Source organism: Haliotis rubra, unplaced genomic scaffold (genome assembly GCF_003918875.1).
Source record: "Haliotis rubra isolate DU_JTF1 unplaced genomic scaffold, ASM391887v1 Scf346, whole genome shotgun sequence".
In the NCBI taxonomy this organism is placed as follows: Eukaryota; Metazoa; Mollusca; class Gastropoda; order Lepetellida; family Haliotidae; genus Haliotis; species Haliotis rubra.
The window spans coordinates 33,051-54,971 of NW_025767020.1; the positions used below are offsets into that span (position 1 = coordinate 33,051).

The following is a 21,921-nucleotide window of genomic DNA, read 5'->3' on the forward strand; positions in this document are numbered from 1 at the left end:
TGGGGTAGCCTAGTGGTTAAAGCGTTGGCTCGCCACGCCGAAAACCTGGGTTCGATTCCCCACATGGGCCCATTTCTTGTGTTCCCCTCCGTGATATTGCTGCAATATTGCTAAATGCGCCGTAAAACCAAACTCACTCTTATGAATTTATGTGGAATGATGTACTTTCTCTTAAAATGATACGTTCAAAACGTTACATTTTCCCTACATTGACTAACTAACAGGTACAATAGTATACCTTTATGCTTACCCCAATTTGTTCCTGGTAAAATGTGATGGGACATGGATATTTCAGTTTTCCTTCTTTCTTAAAATATGTTGTGTGTATTTCTTTCATTCATATCACTGATTATAGTTTTCCTATAAGTTTAGACTGCAAGTGACAGATATATTGAAACTTATCTGCAACAGTATGAAACTCAGCGACTTTTCCTTGATATAAGTGATGAGTGAGTGAGTGAGTTTAGTTTTACGCCGCTTTTAACAAGGTGAGTCGAACCCGGGTCAGCGAGACGAGCGAACACTTTAACCACTAGCAGCTCTTTCATCTTTTCATTAATCTACAATGGTGTGACAAACGTAAGACATTAAGTTTTCATCAACGTGCTTGTAATTCACAGCTTATCATATTTTCAAATTATCAAACGAATGCAACTAAACGTGGCAAAATATCAAAATTATGTACAGAAACTCACTGTGGAAGTCTGTGCCAGTGGTAAAATCCAACGGTCTGAAGGTCAGATTGTTTCTCAACGAAATCGACAAAAGGCAGAAACAACTACCTGTATTTTCACTGTGCAAAACGTGCAGCACGTGTCACATACTTAACACGTGATTGTGTAACATGGGTACCGAACTTTACATTGCTGAAATGCCAGATGCATTCGACCGTCTGTCTTTGTTGCCTTTCTTTGTTGTTATCAAAACATCCTATTTTTTAATGATAATTAATATTATTATTCTACTTAAAATGGAATCATCTTTTCACTGTAAATGATTCAATACTGTTCATAATTCTTTCTCATTTGTTTTGCTTGAGTGGGGTTTTTGATCTTCATTTCTCGGCGATTGTGTTTGTACATACTGAACATAGAAGATGCATGTCTGGAATGTGACACCACCGTATTTTGCGCTAAATATTCGTTCTTACTTTCGATGTTGGTTAACTTGTATCGATCAGTTTTACTACTGATTGAGTCAACATGAACAATATCTACAAATATTGATTGTCGACGAGTTTCAGCAGTTTGGATCGGAAATGTATCGAATGCTGTCACAAATGTTTAAGTTTTAAGAAACAATATCCCCAAAACTGAAAAATATCAAAGTGAAATGAACAATGATGCCATCGTTGATGTAGATGAAACTAAAATCCTTTTGACAATCTGATTGTTTGTTGTTGTTTAACGACGCACTCATCAATATTCCAGCAAAATAGCGGTTGTCGTTACATAATTGAGTCTGGACCAGACAATCCAGTGATCAACAGATTGAGTATCGATCAACAAATTGAAATATTCACTGGATAGGGACTCTTATCCGAGGCTTCGAATTGTTCCGTTAAAACACATGAATAAAAATATACGAAATAACGAACCAAGAGCATGTACAACGCCTAGAGATCTACTCTGAAAGGATACAGACTGATAAGAAAAATGTAATCGTCAGCATTAAATTGTTAAACGGCAAAACTTGCGAATTGACCAAAGGTACATTATCTAGAAATAAAGTTACTTCTGTTGTCTGTGTTGCCTACGAATATATTTCGACTGACGATAGGAATATAAATGTCACATATTGAAACAAAATGTGGTGTCATTTTGGTGAAGAAAGCTAAGGACAAACACGTTCCTACAGTGTTTCTTCCAACACATTCCTGCAAAGACAGGGAAGGCAATTAATTTACTTACTCCGCTGATCAGACAAGAAAACCCGCACAAAATAACAAAACTCATATTGATGAAAATGTAGAGACCTTTAATATGACACTCAGGTATAAAGAAAGTGAGGATGTTGTTCTTCCAGTTGACACGCCTGAAGATATAGGGATCGTTGGAATAATAGATTACTTGAATTAACTGATGCAAAATCAGCCTCATTTCTTGTTAAACTGTTCAATATGTCACTCCCGATGTCAACATTTCCAGTAATTCAGAAAGAGCCATAGCAATAAAATAGGCTTTAAAAATAAATACTTGATGTATAAACCTGTGGCATTTAGAATGAGTGAGTGAGTTTAGTTTTAATCCGCACTCAGCAATAATATGTATTCCAGCTATATGGCGGCGGTCTGTAAATAATCGGGTCTGAACCAGACAATCCAGTGATCATGATCATCGATCTGCGCAATTGGGATACGATAACATGTGTCAACCAAGTCTGCGAACCTGACCACCCGATCCCGTTAGTCGCCTCTCACGACAAGTATGGGTTACTGAAGATCAATTCTAACCCGAAGTATCGTGTATCGAACAAAATATTTTTGAGCATGTTGTCCATTACTTTAGAAATAAAAAAACCCTGTTGATTACATGAAAATCTGCCCTTATGCCAGTTGAGTCCACCTACATTGTACAAGTCAACGTATTTGTATGTAAGACAAATATGTATAATTATATAAATGGTTCAAGCGATACTTTATGATCAAAAGACTTACAGTTGTACTAGACGGCAGTACGGCCACCAGGATCAGTCCTGGCATATACTAGGGGTGGGTATCGCAGAGAATTTTTATATTGCGATTTATTGCGATGCGAAAGCATGTATTGCGATATGTATTGCAATATATTGCATGAAGTATTTTAAAACAAAAAAACTACTTATAATCTAGGTAATGCTTGATTTATAGAGCAAATACACAGAAAATCACTATGCTTCATTAAGCTTTTATAACAACTTTTATTCATGATTAAAAATAAAAATGTGAATAATATTTGGCACAAATGAAAAAAAGGAAATATCCGAATGCAAGTCAAAATACCGGTTTTCGATCAGCGTATCGCAATACGTATCGTTTCCATGTCTGAACAGGTAAATACCGGTAAACCGGTTATATTGCACAACCCTAGCATATACACCATTCATTAAACATATTTTGCACCATGACAGCAAGATATGTGCTAACGATATTTCAGTACATGCGTCTGTGGAAAATCCGGCCAATTCCACAAATTTCTGTTTGGACAGACAGAAAGTTAAATGCACAGTCAAACAAAACCGGTTTACCCACAATATAACTCTTAAGTTGTCACAGACATTTGACACGCAAAACAGTGGACAAAATTGTACAGCAATATTACAGTCTCCCTGAGCTTGCGAGTGTTCTGTTCGAACCGAATCTTATTTTGAAGGAATGACAAGAACACCCACCATTAAATTTCACATAGGGATCTTAAAGAACGAATCACCAAGGGTTTTAGCGTCACCCATGACCAAAGGATGATTGCTCAGCTATTCGACTCAACTGTCTAAAAAGTATGATTTTAGTTTGTGTTTGTAGTTTTACGCTGCACTGATCATTTTCCGGCTTTTTGACAGCGGCCTGTATCTAATGGAGCCCAGACAATCCAATGATTAACATCATGAGCATCGATTCACGCAACTGGGAATCGATAACATTCGTCAACCAAGTCATCGAGCCATCCTTGACTTGCATGGGAAGATGAAGATCAAATCAAACCCTGGTGTCTATGAATTTAGATATACTTGTGAAGCTGGTTTTCCATGAAATTATGCACGATCCATTGAATATGTTTGATATCGGACTTACAGTGTCGCACCGTAGATCACAGTGCTGTTGGCGTCAATTATCCCCATGAGCTTTATTTTCTACTGTGTCACATTTTCAAGCCCTCAATACTTTGATAATCTGGTTAACATTGTTTGCTTTTAAAACCATATACATAATTACACTATAACCATTTGTAATATGCACAGTTGCGTGAACACACATGTCGAATTTGCATTCACGTTATCACAAGCTGCATATCTCTTGGAATTTACGTTGTTAAAATGCCTTTCATGTAATGTACACACTGTCAGAGACAGAAAACAAACATGCCAATAAATTCTAATTATAACTCAATTCGATTCCCTGTTAAAAGCAAAACATTTCATACTAAATAGTTCTTGATATGGGTCATGCAGACTGTGTATCAGCTGATATATAAATCAGACTTCTAATGCATAAAGTGAGGAAAACATGTGATACATGTAATTTAGCAAATTGTGCCACCATAAAAAGAAAATGAATCCCTACTGATGCAGATGTCTGGATAGTGTAAATGTAAAAGAATGTTCATTGGCACATATTGCTGCAAAGTTAGATGATCAGAGGTTACAATGACTTTAATAGAAGTGCTTCCGGGTTCACAATTTTGAATTGGAAGGCATACAACCTGAGGGCGTAGATGTGCATGACGAATTGCAGTGTCACCACACAATGTAAATTGGCTAAGTTTGGTAAGGAAGCAAAAGGTCTGACACCAATGGCTCATACCTAATAGTTTTGTCTTATTACGTGTAAAAAGTTGCTTTTACAACATATTTATATCTAGGAGTAATCTTTGTAAAGTAAAGTAGGTTAGGTCATGAGAATATGACCAAACGTGATTCTAATCCGATATGCCGGGCTATTGGATCCATGACATTTGACTTATACTTATAAAGTGCCAAGTAAAGATCGGTATGTTCATCATGAACGGCGATCTTTACAAATGGTCAACGTCATCCCGAGTGGGTGTGAGTAGCCACACACAGATGTTTAAGCGGTCGTTCGTTGCGCCAAAGGTACCTGTTCAATTCCCCTCATAGTTATCTTACGGGAAGCCTGTTTCTTGTGTCTCCTGTCGTGATAACACCAGAATAGTTTATAAATAAAGACCAGGTGTAATTCAAAATTATCCTCAAGCTGAAACTATCGAGTATGGTACTGACAACAAACCTAGAATCGTGTCGAACCGGGATTAGAAGTTACATCCACCCACGCACACACGCACGCACACACATACACACATACACACGCTAGCAAAGAGAAACACAGTTGAACTACGTTTGTTTTGCAGTGTTAATGCCTCAGGCCAAGTGAATTTGTACTGTGAACGTTACTAAAAGCTTATTGTAAGCCATACAAACATTCATTCAATAAGCGTTAGATTGTGATTTCTCTAATGATAATTTGTCAAAAATAAAACGCTAAACAAAAACACAAAACACAAAAGATAGAGAAAACCCCAGACATAATTAAAAAACAAACATTGCACACACGCACACGCACTTTCAAAAGACAACGGAACTTTTCTGCCCCGCACTTTCACAAGCAGAAATCAGAATTGACTTCTTGCAACCATGTGCATTATGGTTCTTTAATCACTAGAGTGTTAAGCTCTTGTTATTCGCAGAATTGAACAGATGCGGTGTTATGTAAGCAAGAGATGGGTGGTGTCTTTAAGATTTACGGTTTACGTCGGCAGATTAGATTCAGGAGCATTAAATATTTGCTTGTCGACATTTTAATCTTCCTTCCTCATTGAACATAAAAATGAAAATTCATTTCACAAAAGCAAAATGATTATTCCAGAGCACTATACATTCGCTATCCTTGAACGTTCGAAATTCCGTTGTCAGTTTTCATATCTTTCGGATATTTATTCTGACCACCAATATCCTATAAAATGACGACACATCCACATAAGGAACCAGCGTTGACTGGATTCGACACGGACATGACCAGGATAAACGTATAAGAGAGATAAAACAAATGTTTGATGTGGCCGAGAGAAGCGCCCAAGGTCAACGTCAGGACATTGAGAAGCCACATCACAAAGTAAGGCTATTATTATACCGATCAACTTCTTTTATTCTCAGTTCTCTTTGGCTTGATAATATCCATGACACTGATGAAAGCAGGACTCAGATCTTCTGAAAAAGTTGATATTAAAACAAACACTAAAGCTATTTCACATGGATTTAATAACCTGGTTAAAATCGGTAAAAATAATTGACCCAAGACCTTCCAAAAGGCTTAATACTTTTCATCTTATTCAATTAACTGTAGAATAAATATTGCTTCTCTATTTCCGTGAAGGATGGTTTATGTCTGTTCTCGCTACGAAGAAACTGTTACAAGGGTGACCTTTTGTCCAAATATGACCTTGAGTGAGTGAGTGAAACATTTGTGATGTAGGAGGTGAGGTGAGGTGAGGTGAAATTGGGTTTTACGTAGTGCTTGAGAATATTTCGCTCATATGACGACGTGCATGCGTGTGTATGTGTATGTGCGGCTGCTTGTACTAGCCCAGACTGAAGCTGGTTTTATAGTGCTAGCCCACTGAGATACCATGCCGCAGTGAAGCATGAATACCCAACTCAGACACATTATACTGACTCCGAGCAGACCAGTCCTTGTTGTACCCATTAATGCCGAGCGCCAGGCAGGGACCAACAAGTACCATATTTTAACGTCTTTTGGTATGACGCGGTCGGGGATCGAACCCGCGACCCTCCGCTCTCCAGGCGGACGCTCTAACCACTACACCGCGTAGGCGGTCTTGTGATGTAGGATCGATTCTTACATGAATTGAAAAGTCAAAATATGGTAATCTGGCCAAGAAGCTGAATTTGAGCTTCAAACATATCGATGGTTACGTATCGTTCAATAGCCGTCACAGAAATAAGGTAGCATGGCGAGAGTACCTTGTTTTTTGCACATAACTATTCAGAGAGATTCACCATGTCATGATACAAGGTGTTCAAGGAAAAGGGAGTGTATTCTTCTCTATCGGTAGAACCTGTCGCAGGTCAGTTGTTCACCAGAAAGCATACTGGAACAAGTGTGGTTTTGGAGAATGTTGACAAACCATCCGCTGTGGAATCTTGGATTCCAACTCAAGGACAGAGTGAGTGAGTTTAGTTTTACGCCACTTATAGCCAAATTCCAGCAACATCACGGCGGGGACACCAGAAATGGGCTTCACACATTGAACCATGTGGGGTATCCAACATGGGACTGTGACGTGACGAGCGAACGCTTTAATCACTAGGCTACAACCCCCCCCCCCCCTCAAGAACAGAGAACCCTTACCATTTTGAACGCTATTATAGTAGACATTGCAATCAGATATTAAATACAGTTTAAAGAAATTCTCACGTAGATGGCCATATTTTCGGTAACAATATGCCATTATGTCGAATGAATGTCTATTTTTTGCATTTATATGGGCACAGTATGTTTGTGTGTTTCCAACGGGACTTTAAGGTATTTGTTGGAATGGAAGTGGGCTTGTGTTTTATGGCTTCACTTAAGATGGATGGCCATTGTTTGACTGTTTGCCTGAAAAAAGATTGCTTCATCTAAAAAAGTACAATCGTTATGATGCTAATTGGTGGGATAGAACTGCTTTCAGATTATTGGGGCTTTTCTTCCATAATTGCTCAGACGTGATATTTTATTGCATTTGGTGAAATACAACAGGGGAACGAAGACATATATTCATTGTTGTGTCACGACTTTTACACTAGGTATGGAATCGAATGCTTCCGTGTTGGAGAAAATGATTGAAATTGTCAGATAAAAGTTATAGAGCAGAGGAACGCGGTTTTCTTTTGAATATCGGAAAACGTTCGACGTATTCAAGTGATGAATGTACTTTATGTTCCCGTATTGATGCATAGGGTTCATGAATATAATTACCCCTCATCACCTGTCTTTGTTTCCCTTAAAGATGTGTAACAAGTCTTCTTAATCAGATAATAAAATCATAGTCATATGTAGTTTGTAACAATAACTGTTGTTTCCGCTCTTTCTGGGCCATAAGACCTTTACTCTTCTACATCATTGTAATGATCTGAAGCATATTTATTTTTGAACCAACTACTCCCGTGTCTAGTGAATGAATGTAAATAATGTAACTCTTATTTGTAACTACATTACAGAGAACCCTATAAAATGTTATATTTTGCGAACCTTGCCAATGACTATGAGCATTGCCAGTGACTGCGATATTCGACTTTGATGAGGTTAGAATGTCTCAATGTCTGAAAGCCAGGTTCTGAGAATACTCAGCATCCATATAAATGTCTGTATAGATGGATAACCCCGTATAACTGAAACCGCTTAAGTACGTCCAGTACACGAGTACGCTCAAATAGACGAGTACCTTCTGACATTGCAGCAGGTCACGAAGTTAGGAAGGAATTACACAAAACGTAATTGCATCATTTCTCTTGGGTAAAAAGAGCACTTATGTATGTACAGAAATCCGGTTATCAACTTGGGAATGGAACATTTCTTGTTTATTGAATAGACTTGTCTGTGGCTCTCGACGTGCCTTTGACTCGGACATTCTATTGGCTTCCCACCAGCAGTCTCCATTAACCCGCACACAATCCATTTTCTCAGTTTTGACATCACGTAATGCCCTGTAGGATTCCTGTATCCCCTGGTATCAAACACCGTTATACAAATCAGAAACCATCTTTTAGAGTTGGCGCTTCGGACATAATAGACATTGTCTGATATGTAATTAAACGACATTTAGTGAGTTACTGTGTGCAAGTGTATGTAATGTTTTTGTACCTTTATTACTGAAATGAAAGCATTGTTACATGCCACTGCATTGATAAAAGGATTTAACAAGTCTTTCTCTCGCCTCTGGCAACGCAGGCAGTGAAAATAAATGAACCACAAGCTCATTCCAGTTAAATGATCAATAAGGGCTTTATAGATAAAGTGGACCTTAACTTTACTTCCTGGTGAAATGAACCTGATTTGCTTGAGTAAGCTTTAGTAACAAATGATTTTTCCCCATAATTTCAAATTCAAAGCTTTGTCGTCAATATTGTATCCACGTCGGGTTATCAAGGAAACGATGTTAAGATCAACTAACAGTCTCTAAAAGAAATGATCATCTTAGTACTTATAGTCCAAACGACTTTGTAAATAGTTTTCTTTTAATTGTTTTTAACGCCACTCTCAGCAATATTCCAGCTACACAGGCTTGGTTGTCAGTAATAGCATGACCAGACAATCCAGTGATCCTTGGTCCATGTGTATTTCCGTATCAAGAGGGTGATGTCGAGGTGCAGATGGTAAGAGTGAGTGAGTAAGTTTAATTTTTCGCCGCGTTTACAACAATATTCCAGCAATATCACGGCGGGTAACACCAGAATGGGCTTCACATTTTACCCATGGGGAATCGAACCCGGGTCTTCGGCGTGACAAGCGAACGCTTTAACCAGTGGAATACCCCACCGCCCCCGCAGATGGTAAAGATCTGCGACACTCTCACAAAATATGACCATCTTTGTAGTATATGATGGAGGTATGTAAATAATTAAATCTGCACAAGACAATCCAGTGATCAACAGCGTGAGCATCGATCTACACAACTTGGATACAACGACGTGTCAACCAAATCAGCGAACCTCATCACCTGATCGCGCTAGTCACAGTCATGGGTTGCTGAAGACCAATTCTAGCCAGGATCTTCACATGTCCATTATTATAACTGACTCATTAAAGAGTATGCTTTCATCGTAAACATACTGACCACCTGCCAGTTATTCAATTCATTTAGTCGCCTCTTACGACAAGCATGGGCTGCTGAAGATCAGTTCTAGCCAGGATGTTCACGGGTGTACTTTTCTGACATCAAGAGAGAAGTTTATATACATTTTGTCCAATCAATGATATTTAAAAATAGAACTGGTCTTCAGCAACTCATGCTTGTCGTAGGAGGCGACTCAGGGGATCGGATGGTCAGGTTCGCCAACTTAATTGACACACGCTATCGTATCCCAGTACGCTTAGATTTGATGCTCGATTAACTGCTGATCACTGGATTGTTTGGTCTACCCTCGATTATTTATAGACCGGCGCCATATAGCTGGAATAAGTGCTGAGTGCTTACCAACTAACTATGCCTCTACACATGCTAGAACCATGCCAACACCACGCCAGCCTTGAATGCCAGCACTAAAACCATACTTGCCACCAGCGCTTCCACATGCTAACTTACAGTTCACACATACGACTATCTCTCTCACACAGCAAGTCGTTACCATGCTTAGAAATCACATGTGCCTATACCTTTACTCGATTATATCACAGTCACCCAATATCCAGACAGTGTTGATCATGAGACTTTGATACCTGGATTTATGAATTTTCTTTGGAAAGTAGTGTCGTACAACAAACAACTGACCCATGACATCTATCTCCGCAGTTATCAACGTTACGAGTGTCTAGAAGTAGATAGTTACGCAGGTCATGTTTACAACATATGATCATTAATCTGGAGATCACCATAAAATATCAGAAAATGTTCATTGGCATTCACTTTAAAGAAGCAGGTATAGTCTGTTTGCAGTGAAAACGTACCGATGAATTTCACTTTAAACAAAAAAGTAAATCAAATAAAGTGAAATTAAGACTGCGAATCCTCAAAGAATTTGCCTCGCTAACTGAACATTTAAAATCACAGAATTTTATTCATTGTAGGACAAAAGTTGTTTAACAAACGATCATACATTCAAATCGCTATTATTGGTTTGAATTAGAAGGGGGTGAGCGCAGTAGATGGAACAGTGAAAAAAATGCACGTGCGGTTCGTGATGAGCGTTAACTTAGGGCAACTCTACTTGTTCTCAATGTTTCATTTAATGTGCATACACCCTTGCAATACAAACCAATAATAGCGATTTGAAACTATGATCGTTTGTTAAACAACTTTTATCCTAAATTGAATAAAATTCTGAGATTTAAATGGTCAGTTGGCAAGGTAAAATTATGAGGATTCGCAATCTTAATTTCATCTTATTCGATTTACTTTTTTGTTTAAATTGACATTCATCGGTACGTTTTCAATGCAAACAGACTATAGCTTATGTAGTTTCCAAACCAATATGGCCGTTACAGGTGCAGTATTGACTCAACCTGTGTGGTCCCATGGTTCAACAGTTTGACTTACGCTTGGAACTTTCGTGAATACATGGCACATGATGACTCAAGGTTCTTTACGTTCAGACAGTGTTTGGTGGTTTGAAATGTCAAGAACTGTTCTGACAGTCAATACGCAAGAGAAATTATATCATTGTCAGAACAAAAAATGTGGTTTAGGTTTGGACGATGGTCTTGACGATGGTCTTGACGATGGTCTTGACACTGTGTCTGCAAGCTTGTTCGTAACATATGTTTACACAGTTGAAGCAAGGTTGATTCTGGAAGGTTATATATAAACTTCTCTAACGCATGTCAATGTTTTGAGGCGAATATGGACTGCCATGCATCAAGTTCGTGAGTGTGTTGGACCGTTTTGAACAAATGACGAAAATCATAAAGGTTTGAAGTACAAAAACTCAAATCCCGAGGATAATGAAAGTGGGGTCAAAATTAGGATTCTAACAACAGAACTGCGAGTTCTATTATTGCTGAGGAACCGTGCACACTGTGTGTCGCCTGAAACCCACAGGTCACCGTGTTCCAATACCACCTCTTCAGGAAAGCACAGGGCAGACATGGAGGCTAACAAGCGACTAATGGGGCGTTTACATGGTGTTCCAATCATAGATTAACTCTGACATCAGGAGCCAGATGAATTTTCATGTTGCTTGGTATTCCTCTAAGGGATGTCAATGGCCGAAATTGCGAGAAGTACGACATAATGTAACCAGGTCCTGTTGTCGTGCAATGTCACTTCTGTCTGAAAGACGACAAGTTAGATCAGCGACGTGAAACGAATTGTTACATCATTGTATGCACAAATTTAATTTTGGGAAGCCAGGATCAGCGGTCACTGTCAATGTCACTGGCATGGCTGAAAACGACACCCTTTATTGCAAATTCCGTCTCTCTAAAGCCTTGCTCGCCTGTGAATTAATGGCTTCTATTAAATAAAGACAACATGGGGAGTAACAAGTAGCAATGTAGCGCTCAGTTAGTATTTCAAAGACAGATGAACTCTGACTTTAGTAGACAAATGATTTTTTCTAGCAGGAAGGCGTTAACCATGCATGCCAATGTCCATGAACGTATCTGTGAGCTATACGAACAATTTACCCAGTTGTAGTGCAACGTTATTTCTGTCTGAAAGATGTCCAGTTCGATCAACAACCTCAAACGAATTGACAACAAGGTTGATATGATGTGTGCTGAATGTAGTAGTTCTCGGTTTCAATAGACGCCTTGACGTAATGGTGACTTGTGCAAAAATATGATGTTGTCTTTGTGATTAGGAAACCAGTAACTACCCGATTGAGGAACCCAGCAATATTCCAACTATATGGAGGAGGTCTGTAAATGATCGAGTCTGGACCAAACAATCCAATGATCAATCTACGCAACTGGGATACAATGACATGTGTCAACCAAGTCAGCGAGCTTGACCACCCGATCCCGTTTGTCGCCTCTTATGACAAGCATGGGTTACGAAAGACCAATTCTAACCCGGATCTTCACGGTTCAACAGCATTTGATCGAGTAATGGAACAGCAGTTGAGAATGGCGGTAATCCATCCTGCTCCGACTGCTATATTGAACAAATCTCTTTTCCCTTTAGATGGCAGATTTTGTGGTGTGACCAGTGCAAGCACATGAGAGACAAAAATATACAGCTAGAGATTTGCCATCAGTGAGTGCTTTACCCTTGTTCGTGCCACGCCCCCAATACAACCCCAAAAGTATTTTCCGTTAATGGAATGACAATGACAAGCATGTCCTGTGTCTACGTGACAACGTACAACTAGACTTGCTTCATTGTGTCTTTTCAACTTCAGTAAAGGGCAGAGCGGAAGAGGACATGCCATGGACTGTGACATATACTACGTAATATCATTTGTTACTGGTTGACATGACATGCTTACCCTTTCTGAGAACACCTGGTGTCATCACTGATTTTTAGTGATCCATTCACATAATTTTCAAAGCTATTTCTCCCTTTACAGCAAAGAGAAGTTGTTTCTGAGGGTAGTCAATACTGGGAATTCTTTTGCACTGACGTTTTATACGTGCATAAATGCATGCTGTTACTGAGTCAGTACACATGTGTAAGTGGTCCGGTTTTGTCCATAGTCTTTGATCGTACATTTCCTGTGACAGAGATGAGAATATGATGATCCTACTGATCTGTTACGGTTATAAAGTCGGTGAAGTTTTCAACGCCTTGTCAGATATGACTATTGATATTTCATACCCTTTCCAATTTCACCTACTATTGAATAATTAGCTTCATGTACTTGAGCTTGGGGTGATTCATATGAACAGGTGCAATTAATAATACAGACATCACGTATTTGCTTACAGTCTGATATCCAGACTTGTTATGACATTCTGATAATGCAAGCTGCACGCTGTACAACGTGTGCAGTGCAACCATCAATAGATAGAATCAATGAGGGACGTATGCAGTTATCAACGTTATTCAGCTCTCTAATACCTAAACAACTCACGTTGACAAAACGTAAGATTAGTCTGAGGCCAGATGAAAATGGGAAAGGTTAATTAACTGATGCATCTTGGCTGGTTATTATCCATATTGACGAAATGTCCAATGTCGTGTTTTAAATGAGTATGAATCACCCATACAGCGATGGTCTAGTCAGAGTGGACATGAACTGTTCGGCAAGTTAGACATCGAAGATTTAAGTTATTTACTCAGTTGCATATGAGCCATGTGTCATATGTTATTCTGATGCCTAAGGAGTTTTAATGAACAATGATATGGAGGCATATGCCTGTGATATTGATTCGGAAAGAGAAGAGGATTCAGTGACAGTATTGAGAAGTATAGGCGAGAAACCCCTTCGATAATCACTTGAGATATCTGCAAAAAGCACATGTTATTGTACCATAAGCATGTGTTCAGAGTGTTCAGAGAGAGAGGTGGGCTTAATTTGCACCACAGGGTCCAGTCATCACTTAAGCCGTTTAAAACATCTGTCTGCAACAGGAGCTAAAAGAGTCAAATGGTTCGAAAAATTAAAACAAACAAAAGTAATTTAATCTCACATGCAGACAGTCAACAGGAACGACGAGGCAATGTTTAGTTAAAATATTGACCAAAGAGACTGCATCTTTTCAAAGTTCCAAAAGCAACATTGAAGTCCAATTTCCCTGAGAGTGTTCAAGAAATGCCCATGAAACTGAAGAAATGAGCATCAGTGATATACAAGTATGCATACACGCCATCCAGACAGTCATTGTATTCACTATAATGATGCTTTTCACTTCATGGGGCTATTTTAAAGTCTAACAGTGGTTCAAAGACTTCAAGATCCCTAGAGACGCTTCCATGAAGATTTCGATCGCCAATAACCTATTCACATTTTGCGCGCCTGACACCATCATCGTCGGTTGAAATTCCAGATTTTTCCTCATCATAAAGAAGTATTTTTAACAAAGGTATCCTCTTCCAAAAAAGAGACGCAGATGCGGGTTTCAGATGTATACTTTATGTATTATATAGCAATCAACAGATCACGATAAAGTGTTCAAATTTGGCTGAAGTCATTGTCAAACAATTCAATCTGTCATGAGGTTGTGGTCAAGGATTCAAGGAATAATGGCAATGACATTAATGACCTATTTATATGTCTGAATGCAGACATGCTTCAAGTCATATTCAGGATTGACATTGTCGATGGAGTCAACGGATGATGTAGTTAGGATGGATTCCATGAGGGTTACAGTGCTACTCAGAAATGCCCTCAACGTTCATTATTTAGATACTTCTGTTCATTGAAGACACGGTCCCCAACAACTCTTAGTCTGAACTCGGTGACATTGTGTTCAAGTCAATAATGGTTTGTGACGCAGGACGCGAAAAACAACTATCTCCTCTATAACACCTCACTGGGGTCAGATGAAGTCTGGCATCACGTTTTAAAACAGTGTCAACCTCTGCAGTAAATCTATGTGGTCAATATGTAGTGAGTTGGTATTTGTTCATATCTGAAAAAGTAACTTCAGTCAAAAGTCCCAACAGTGTTTTTGAGCTTTCAACAGATTTGTCCTGGATTCACAGCCCCATTTAAATCAGTACAAAGAGTGAGTGTGAGTGAGTTTGATTTACGCTGCTTTTAGCGATATCACGACCGGGGTCACCAGAAATAGGCTTCACACACTGTAGATCGTACCCATGTTGGGAATGGAACCCGGGCCTTCGGCGTGACGAGCGAACGCTTTAACCACTTGGCTACCCCACCGCCCCCTGTACACATAGAGCTATGCTATTAGGTTCAGCCACCGATTCAGTGCCTCGAAGATTAAATATAATCCTTAACAGTGTCAATGAAGGAATTACTTTGTAATCATAGAGATTATTTCATAAGTTGAATCAATAGCATGTTGATTTCCGGAAGGACTTGCTTGAGGTTTTACAATTTCTGACATGGACCAAGCTCTTGACTTTTCAAGTTACTACATCAACTTTCCCACACAAACGATTAACCTCATTCCCTGACCCATGGGTATTGGTTAAAAAACTTGATGAGGATGGATATGGTTACACCAGTAGTGGTTCATGTCAATGTCAAAAATGAAAGCAAATGCCAGTCTGGTTTTCTGAGACATCTTGCTAAATGCTGGATCTGAAATTTGGGGATAAAACATTCAGACCAAAGATTGGAATCCTCATGTGCTTTACTTGTGCTCCGCAATAGCGGATCTGTTTCTTTATGGATAGGAGTCAGAAGTTTTGCTTGGGTCTGCAAAATCAGAACAAGGTAATGTAACAATAAAGGTCAAATGCTTAATGGATGACAACCTCTTTATCACATCATGTCAAACAATATTCCAACAGCTCCAAGCTTTGGTGTTCCCAAATTTTATGGTACAATTAAGTTTGCTCATTTTATCAACATTTCAAAGAGCATTTCTCAATGAACATAACAATCAAAATTCATTTCACAAAAGCAAAATGATTATTCCAGAGCACTATACATTCGTTATCCTTGAAAGCTCCAATTCAGTTGGATATTTATTCTGACCACCAATATCCTATAAAATGATGACACAACCACGTAAGGAACCAACAATGACTAGATTCGACACGGGCATGGCCAGGATAAATATATGAGAGCGTTAAAACAAATGTTGGATGTGGCCGAGAGATGCGCCCAAGATCAACGTCAGGACACTGAGAAGCCACATCACAAAGTAAGGCTATTATTACACCGATCAACTGCTTTTATTCTCAATTCTCCTTGGATTGATAATATCCGCGACACTGCAAAGCAGACTCACATCTTCGGAAAAAGTTGATATTAAAACAAACATTAAAGCTATGTATTTCACATGGATTGAATAACTTGTTTAAAATCGATAAAAATAATTGACCCAACACCTTCCAAAAGGCCAAATACTTTTCATCTTATTCAATTAACTGAAGAATAAATATTGCTTCTCTACGTCCGTGAGGGAGGGTTTATGTCTATTCTCGCCACGAAGAAACTGTTAAAAGGGAGACCTTTTGTCCAAATATGTCCTTGAGTGAGTTAGTGAAAAATTTTGTGGCCAAGAAGTGTAATTTTGAGCTTTAGACATATCGATGGTTTCATATCGTTCAATAGCCACCACAGAAATAAGGTAAGATAGCGAGAGTACCTTGTCTTTTGCACATAACTATTCAGAGAGATTCACCAAGTCATGATACAAGGTGTTCAAGGAAAAGTGAGTGTATTCTCCTCTATCGGTAGAACCTGTCGCAGGTCAGTTGTTCACCAGAAAGCATACTGGAACAAATGTGGTTTGGGAGAGTGTTGACAAACCATCCGCGGTGGAATCTTGGATTCCAACTCAAGGACAGAGTGAGTGAGTTTATTTTTACGCCGCTTATAGCAATATTCCAGCAATATCACGGCGGGGACACCAGAAATGGGCTTCACACATTGAACCATGTGGGGGATCGAACATTGGACTGTGACGTGACGAGCGAACGCTTTAATCACTAGGCTACACCACCACCCCTCAAGAACAGAGAACCCTTACCATTTTGAACGATATTATAGCAGACATTGCAATCAGATATTAAAAACAGTTTAAAGAAATTCTCACGTAGATGGCCATATTTTCGGTAACAATATGCCATTATGTCGAATGAATGTCTATTTTTTGCATTTGTATGGGCACAGTATGTTTGCGTGTTTCCAACGGGACTTTAAGGTATTTGTTCGAATGGAAGTGGGCTTGTGTTGTATGGCTTCACTTAAGATGGATGGCCATTGTTTGACTGTTTGCCTGAAAAAAGATTGCTTCATCTAAAAAAATACAATCGTTATGATGCTAATTGGTGGGATAGAACTGCTTTCAGATTATTGGGGCTTTTCTTCCATAACTGCTCAGACGTGATATTTTATTGCATTTGGTGAAAGACAACAGGGGAACGAAGACATATTTTCATTGTTGTGTCACGACTTTTACACTAGGTATGGAATCGAATGCTTCCGTGTTGGAGAAAATGATTGAAATTGTCAGATAAAAGTTATAGAGCAGAGGAACGCGGTTTTCTTTTGAATATCGGAAAATGTTCGACGTATTCAATTGATGAATGTACTTTATTTGTTGAGTAATTGGCCAGTATGTTCCAGTATTGAACCATAGGGTTCATGAATATAATTACCCCTCATCACCTGTCTTTGTTTCCCTTAAAGACTTGTAACAAGTCTTCTTAATCGAATAATAAAATCATAGTCATATGTAGTTTGTAACAATAACTGTTGTTTCCGCTCTTTCTGGGCCATAAGACCTTTACTCTTCTACATCATTATAATGATCTGAAGCATATTTATTTTTGAACCAACTACTCCCGTGTCTAGTGAATGAATGTAAATAATGTAACTCTTATTTGTACCTACATTACAGAGAACCCTATAAAAAGTTATGTTTTGCGAACCTTGCCAATGACTATGAGCATTGCCAGTGACTGCGATATTCGCCTTCGATGAGGTTAGAATGGTTCATTGTCTGAAAGCCAGGTTCTGAGAATACTCAGCATCCATATAAATGCCTGTATAGATGGATAACCCCGTATAACTGAAACCACTTAAGTACGTCCAGTACACGAGTCCCATCTGACATAGCAGCAGGTCACGAAGTTCTTTTTCTTCTTTGTTGGATGAAAGAAGAAAGGAATTACACAAAACGTAATTGCATCATTTTATCTGGGGTAAAAAGATCACTTATGTATGTACAGAAATCCGGTTATCAACATGGGAATGGAACATTTCTTGTTTATTGAATAGACTTGTCTGTGGCTCTCGACGTGCCTTTGACTCGGACATTCTATTGGCTTCCCACCAGCAGTCTCCATTAACCCAAACACAATCCATTTTCTCAGTTTTGACATCACGTAATTTCCTGAAGGATTCCTGTATCCCCTGGTATAATACACCGTTTTACAAATCAGAAACCATCTTTTAGAGTCGGTGCTTCGCACATAATAGACATTGCCTGATATATATTTAAACGACATTTAGTGAGTCACTGCGTGCAAGTGTATATAATGTTTTGGTACCTTCATTACTGAAATGAAAGCATTGTTACATGCCACTGCATTGATAAAACGATTTAACAAGTCTTTCCCTAGCCATTGGCAACGCAGGCAGTGAAAATAAATGAAACTCTAGCGCATTCCAGTTAAATGATCCATAATTGATAGATAAAGTGGACCTTAACTTTACTTCCTGGTGAAATGAACCTGATTTCAGTGCAGAAGTCAGTTTCAGTAAGAAACAAAAAGTATACTTTGTTCAAATATAAAGCTTCATCATCAATATGATGACAATGTGTCCACCAAGTCAGCGAGCCTGACTTTTCGATCCTACCCGATCCTATGTGCTGGCGATTAGGTGCCTGACTCTGAGGGTGTGGGTTCGAATCCCGGATGGGACTCAACGCAACAAAAGCACTAGAATCTGTACTTTACTTAGAAAGTGTAATCCCAAATATAACATATGTTACACCCGATCCTTTTAGCCACCACTTGCGACAAGCATATGTTGCTAACCTGGATCTTCACTGGTGAAGTTAATCAAGAAATTTAATTTATTATAATTAGTTTCTCGTGTATCTGTTACCGTTAAATAACAATCAGTTCCCTTCCACGTATTTACCCAATCGGAATAGAATTAAAGGCGACTATTGAAATAGGTTCATGTCTTTCACATTTAGTTCTCTGCATATTGACTCCGTTCCACAAGTCTACGTTACAAGCTGGATGACTTCACCCTCAACAGCTCAAGCCTGTTTCCAAGGTACAATTTACCATGCTCTCTTTATCAAAAGCCTTACTTGCAACTAATTATTTTGGGTTATACCATTCCCGTTTTTAAGGTGGACAATTGACAAGCTTTTTTGTTTATGACAGGTGCTTTGGTTGGACAGGATACGTTTACCTTTTCGCGAACTCCTGGAATCATAACTATTTGACACTGATTCATAAAGATATGCTAATGATATTGTCGGAATTGTATAATCGACTGTGCTTATACAAGAGATTTCGTATAGTTGTGCCAAACTGACTGACTGAGTTTGGTTTTACGCCGCTTTTAGCAATATTCCAGCAATATCACGGCGGGGGACACCAGAAATGGGCTTAACACATTGTGCCCATGTGGGGAATCGAACCCGGGTCTTCGGCGTGACGAAGATGTGCCAAAGGTTCTCTCGCTTTTATTGATATAAACTGCTTGTGTAAGAAAATGAATCCCATTAAATCGAAAATATCACATATATATGTCATAATCGGCGCTGATGTAAACGAGATACATGGTTTAATGATCGCCATGTCTAGACAGAATTATGGCGGGTCACCGAAGACGATCACATAAGATGTGAATCTTTTATATAGTAGATATGTAACGGGAAACCATTGGAAACTGTCACCACATTGTTACGGACATGAATAACTTGTAATGTACGACTCAACAGACTGATGAGTTGCTGACACCAGAAGGAACAATGCAATACTGTTGGACGATATAATTAGGAGAGAAACGAACATGAGGACTTTGCAAAATGCAAATGCATTGATAACAAGACTCCTGCCGCTCCATCATGGCCAGACTGTCGTATGTGTCAAGTGTGCGTTATGCTGTTTACCTGCACTTGAGTTACACTAATATCATTACTGAAGTCTTGATGCGACAGTTCGGTAAATTACAGCCTGAAAGGTATTTTTCCGAGAAGCAAAGGAATATTCTGAATATTTTTTAAATTACTGTTTGGAAAGTTTGTAAAATAGTAAGCGACAACAACATTTGTGGTTGTAACTTCAATGTTTACTGAATTTGTTACCGATCGTCAGCTGGTGAACATAGGTCCACTAACTACTGAAACTCTGTGCATAGGATTTCAGAAGATTCGTAGCATTGGAACCAAACTATACAGATATTTGTTTATATTTCTCAATTGCTTATTTGTACTTCAAATGACAGTGGTAGACATAGCTGACAAATAAATATCAATCAGGGTTTCATTATTAAATTGTTGTGTTCTTTATTTACTGTTGAGTACATGAACTTAAAAACTGTACAACAGTATGAGATATCTTGGTACACAAGCTGTGGTGGAACTGAGATACCCATGGTCACCTCAATAAACGCACACCGTGCAAAGATGGCATTGGTATTGGTCCTTCAAGGATAGTCAAATGTCCTGTAAAACTGGTAATATTTACCAGCTATCATATTTGCAAAATGTCACCATTACTGAAGATGCCTTGTTTAGGCAATCTTCCTGTGTCCTGTTGAATGTGATAGGAGCCTCTGCCCTTTGTACACAATGTGGTATATAGTCTTATAGCAAGAACATCCTGCAACGCAAACATCTACCAGGCAACACATCATTATTAACACATGGCACGCTCATCTGGCATTCAATGGACACGATTTAACTACCTATGTGAAATAACATGGTGCTTAAAGTATAAAATTCAGTACATGACAACCTGTATTCACTTCATCAATTACATACTGTTTACTGCAAATCAGCATTGTGTAACCTAAGACCCTTATAACAATCGCATTAAAACCCACAGAAACTGAGGTTCCTTACATTTGTATTAAACACGACTTTAAAAAGAAACTAATGCTCAAATAAGTGGTTCAATCTGCAAATACAACACTATGGATTAGCATTACACTGGACAGTCTTAATTTGTGCCTTCATTTCCAACAGTTGACAAAGTGATTGACCATGACCAGGTAACCATGGTAACATGTTGTTGTATTTTAGTTAATAAATAAGTTATATGAAAACAAAAATATGTAAAAAAAATAAAAAAATAGATAAATATAATAAATGAATGAATGAATGAATGAATGAAATAATAAATAAATAAATAAATAAATAAATAAATAAATAAATAAATAAATAAATAAATAAATAAATAAATAAATAAATAAATAAATAAAAAAAAAAAAAAAAAAATAAATAAATAAATAAAAAGAACTAAAAAACACACACATATGTAATGAATAAATAAATAAAAGAGAGTAACTAACTTAATAATAATACTTCATTCATTCACACATTCACACCAAAGCATACATACCCAGTTACTAAATAGATCATATTTCTTCATTAGTTAAGTTTCCTTTCAAAGTCATCAAGCATAGCTTTTTAACAATGTCTAGCTTTTTCTTTCAAAGAATAGTATCTTAATTCTTTCTTGAAGTGGGAGACGGTTGGTGATTTCTTTTGCAGCTTCCATTTATATATATGATACTTGGCAAGTAGCAAAATAAGATGAAAGATATCATCAGTTTGGAAAGTGGATGAACAACCAAAAAGGATCAGATCAACCTGGAAATTAATAATACCTGTGTGTGAGCAGTTTTGTTCAATCCACTGAGAAAGCTTTTGCCAAAAATGTTTACCTTACTACTTTAGTTCCAGAAAAGGTGAAGTATAGATTCAGGCTCACTCAC

General features: G+C 38.3%; 1 long non-coding RNA gene across 1 annotated transcript; it reads right to left on the reverse strand.

Moving 5' to 3' along the window:
- Window positions 1–395: 395 nt before the first annotated feature.
- Window positions 396–20,574, reverse strand: LOC124284853. The gene is made up of 3 exons (XR_006900657.1): window positions 20,497–20,574; window positions 10,033–10,037; window positions 396–418 (listed from the first exon to the last, which is right to left on the reverse strand). It is a non-coding gene; the product is annotated as an uncharacterized LOC124284853 (long non-coding RNA).
- Between the last annotated feature and the right edge of the window lie 1,347 nt (window positions 20,575–21,921).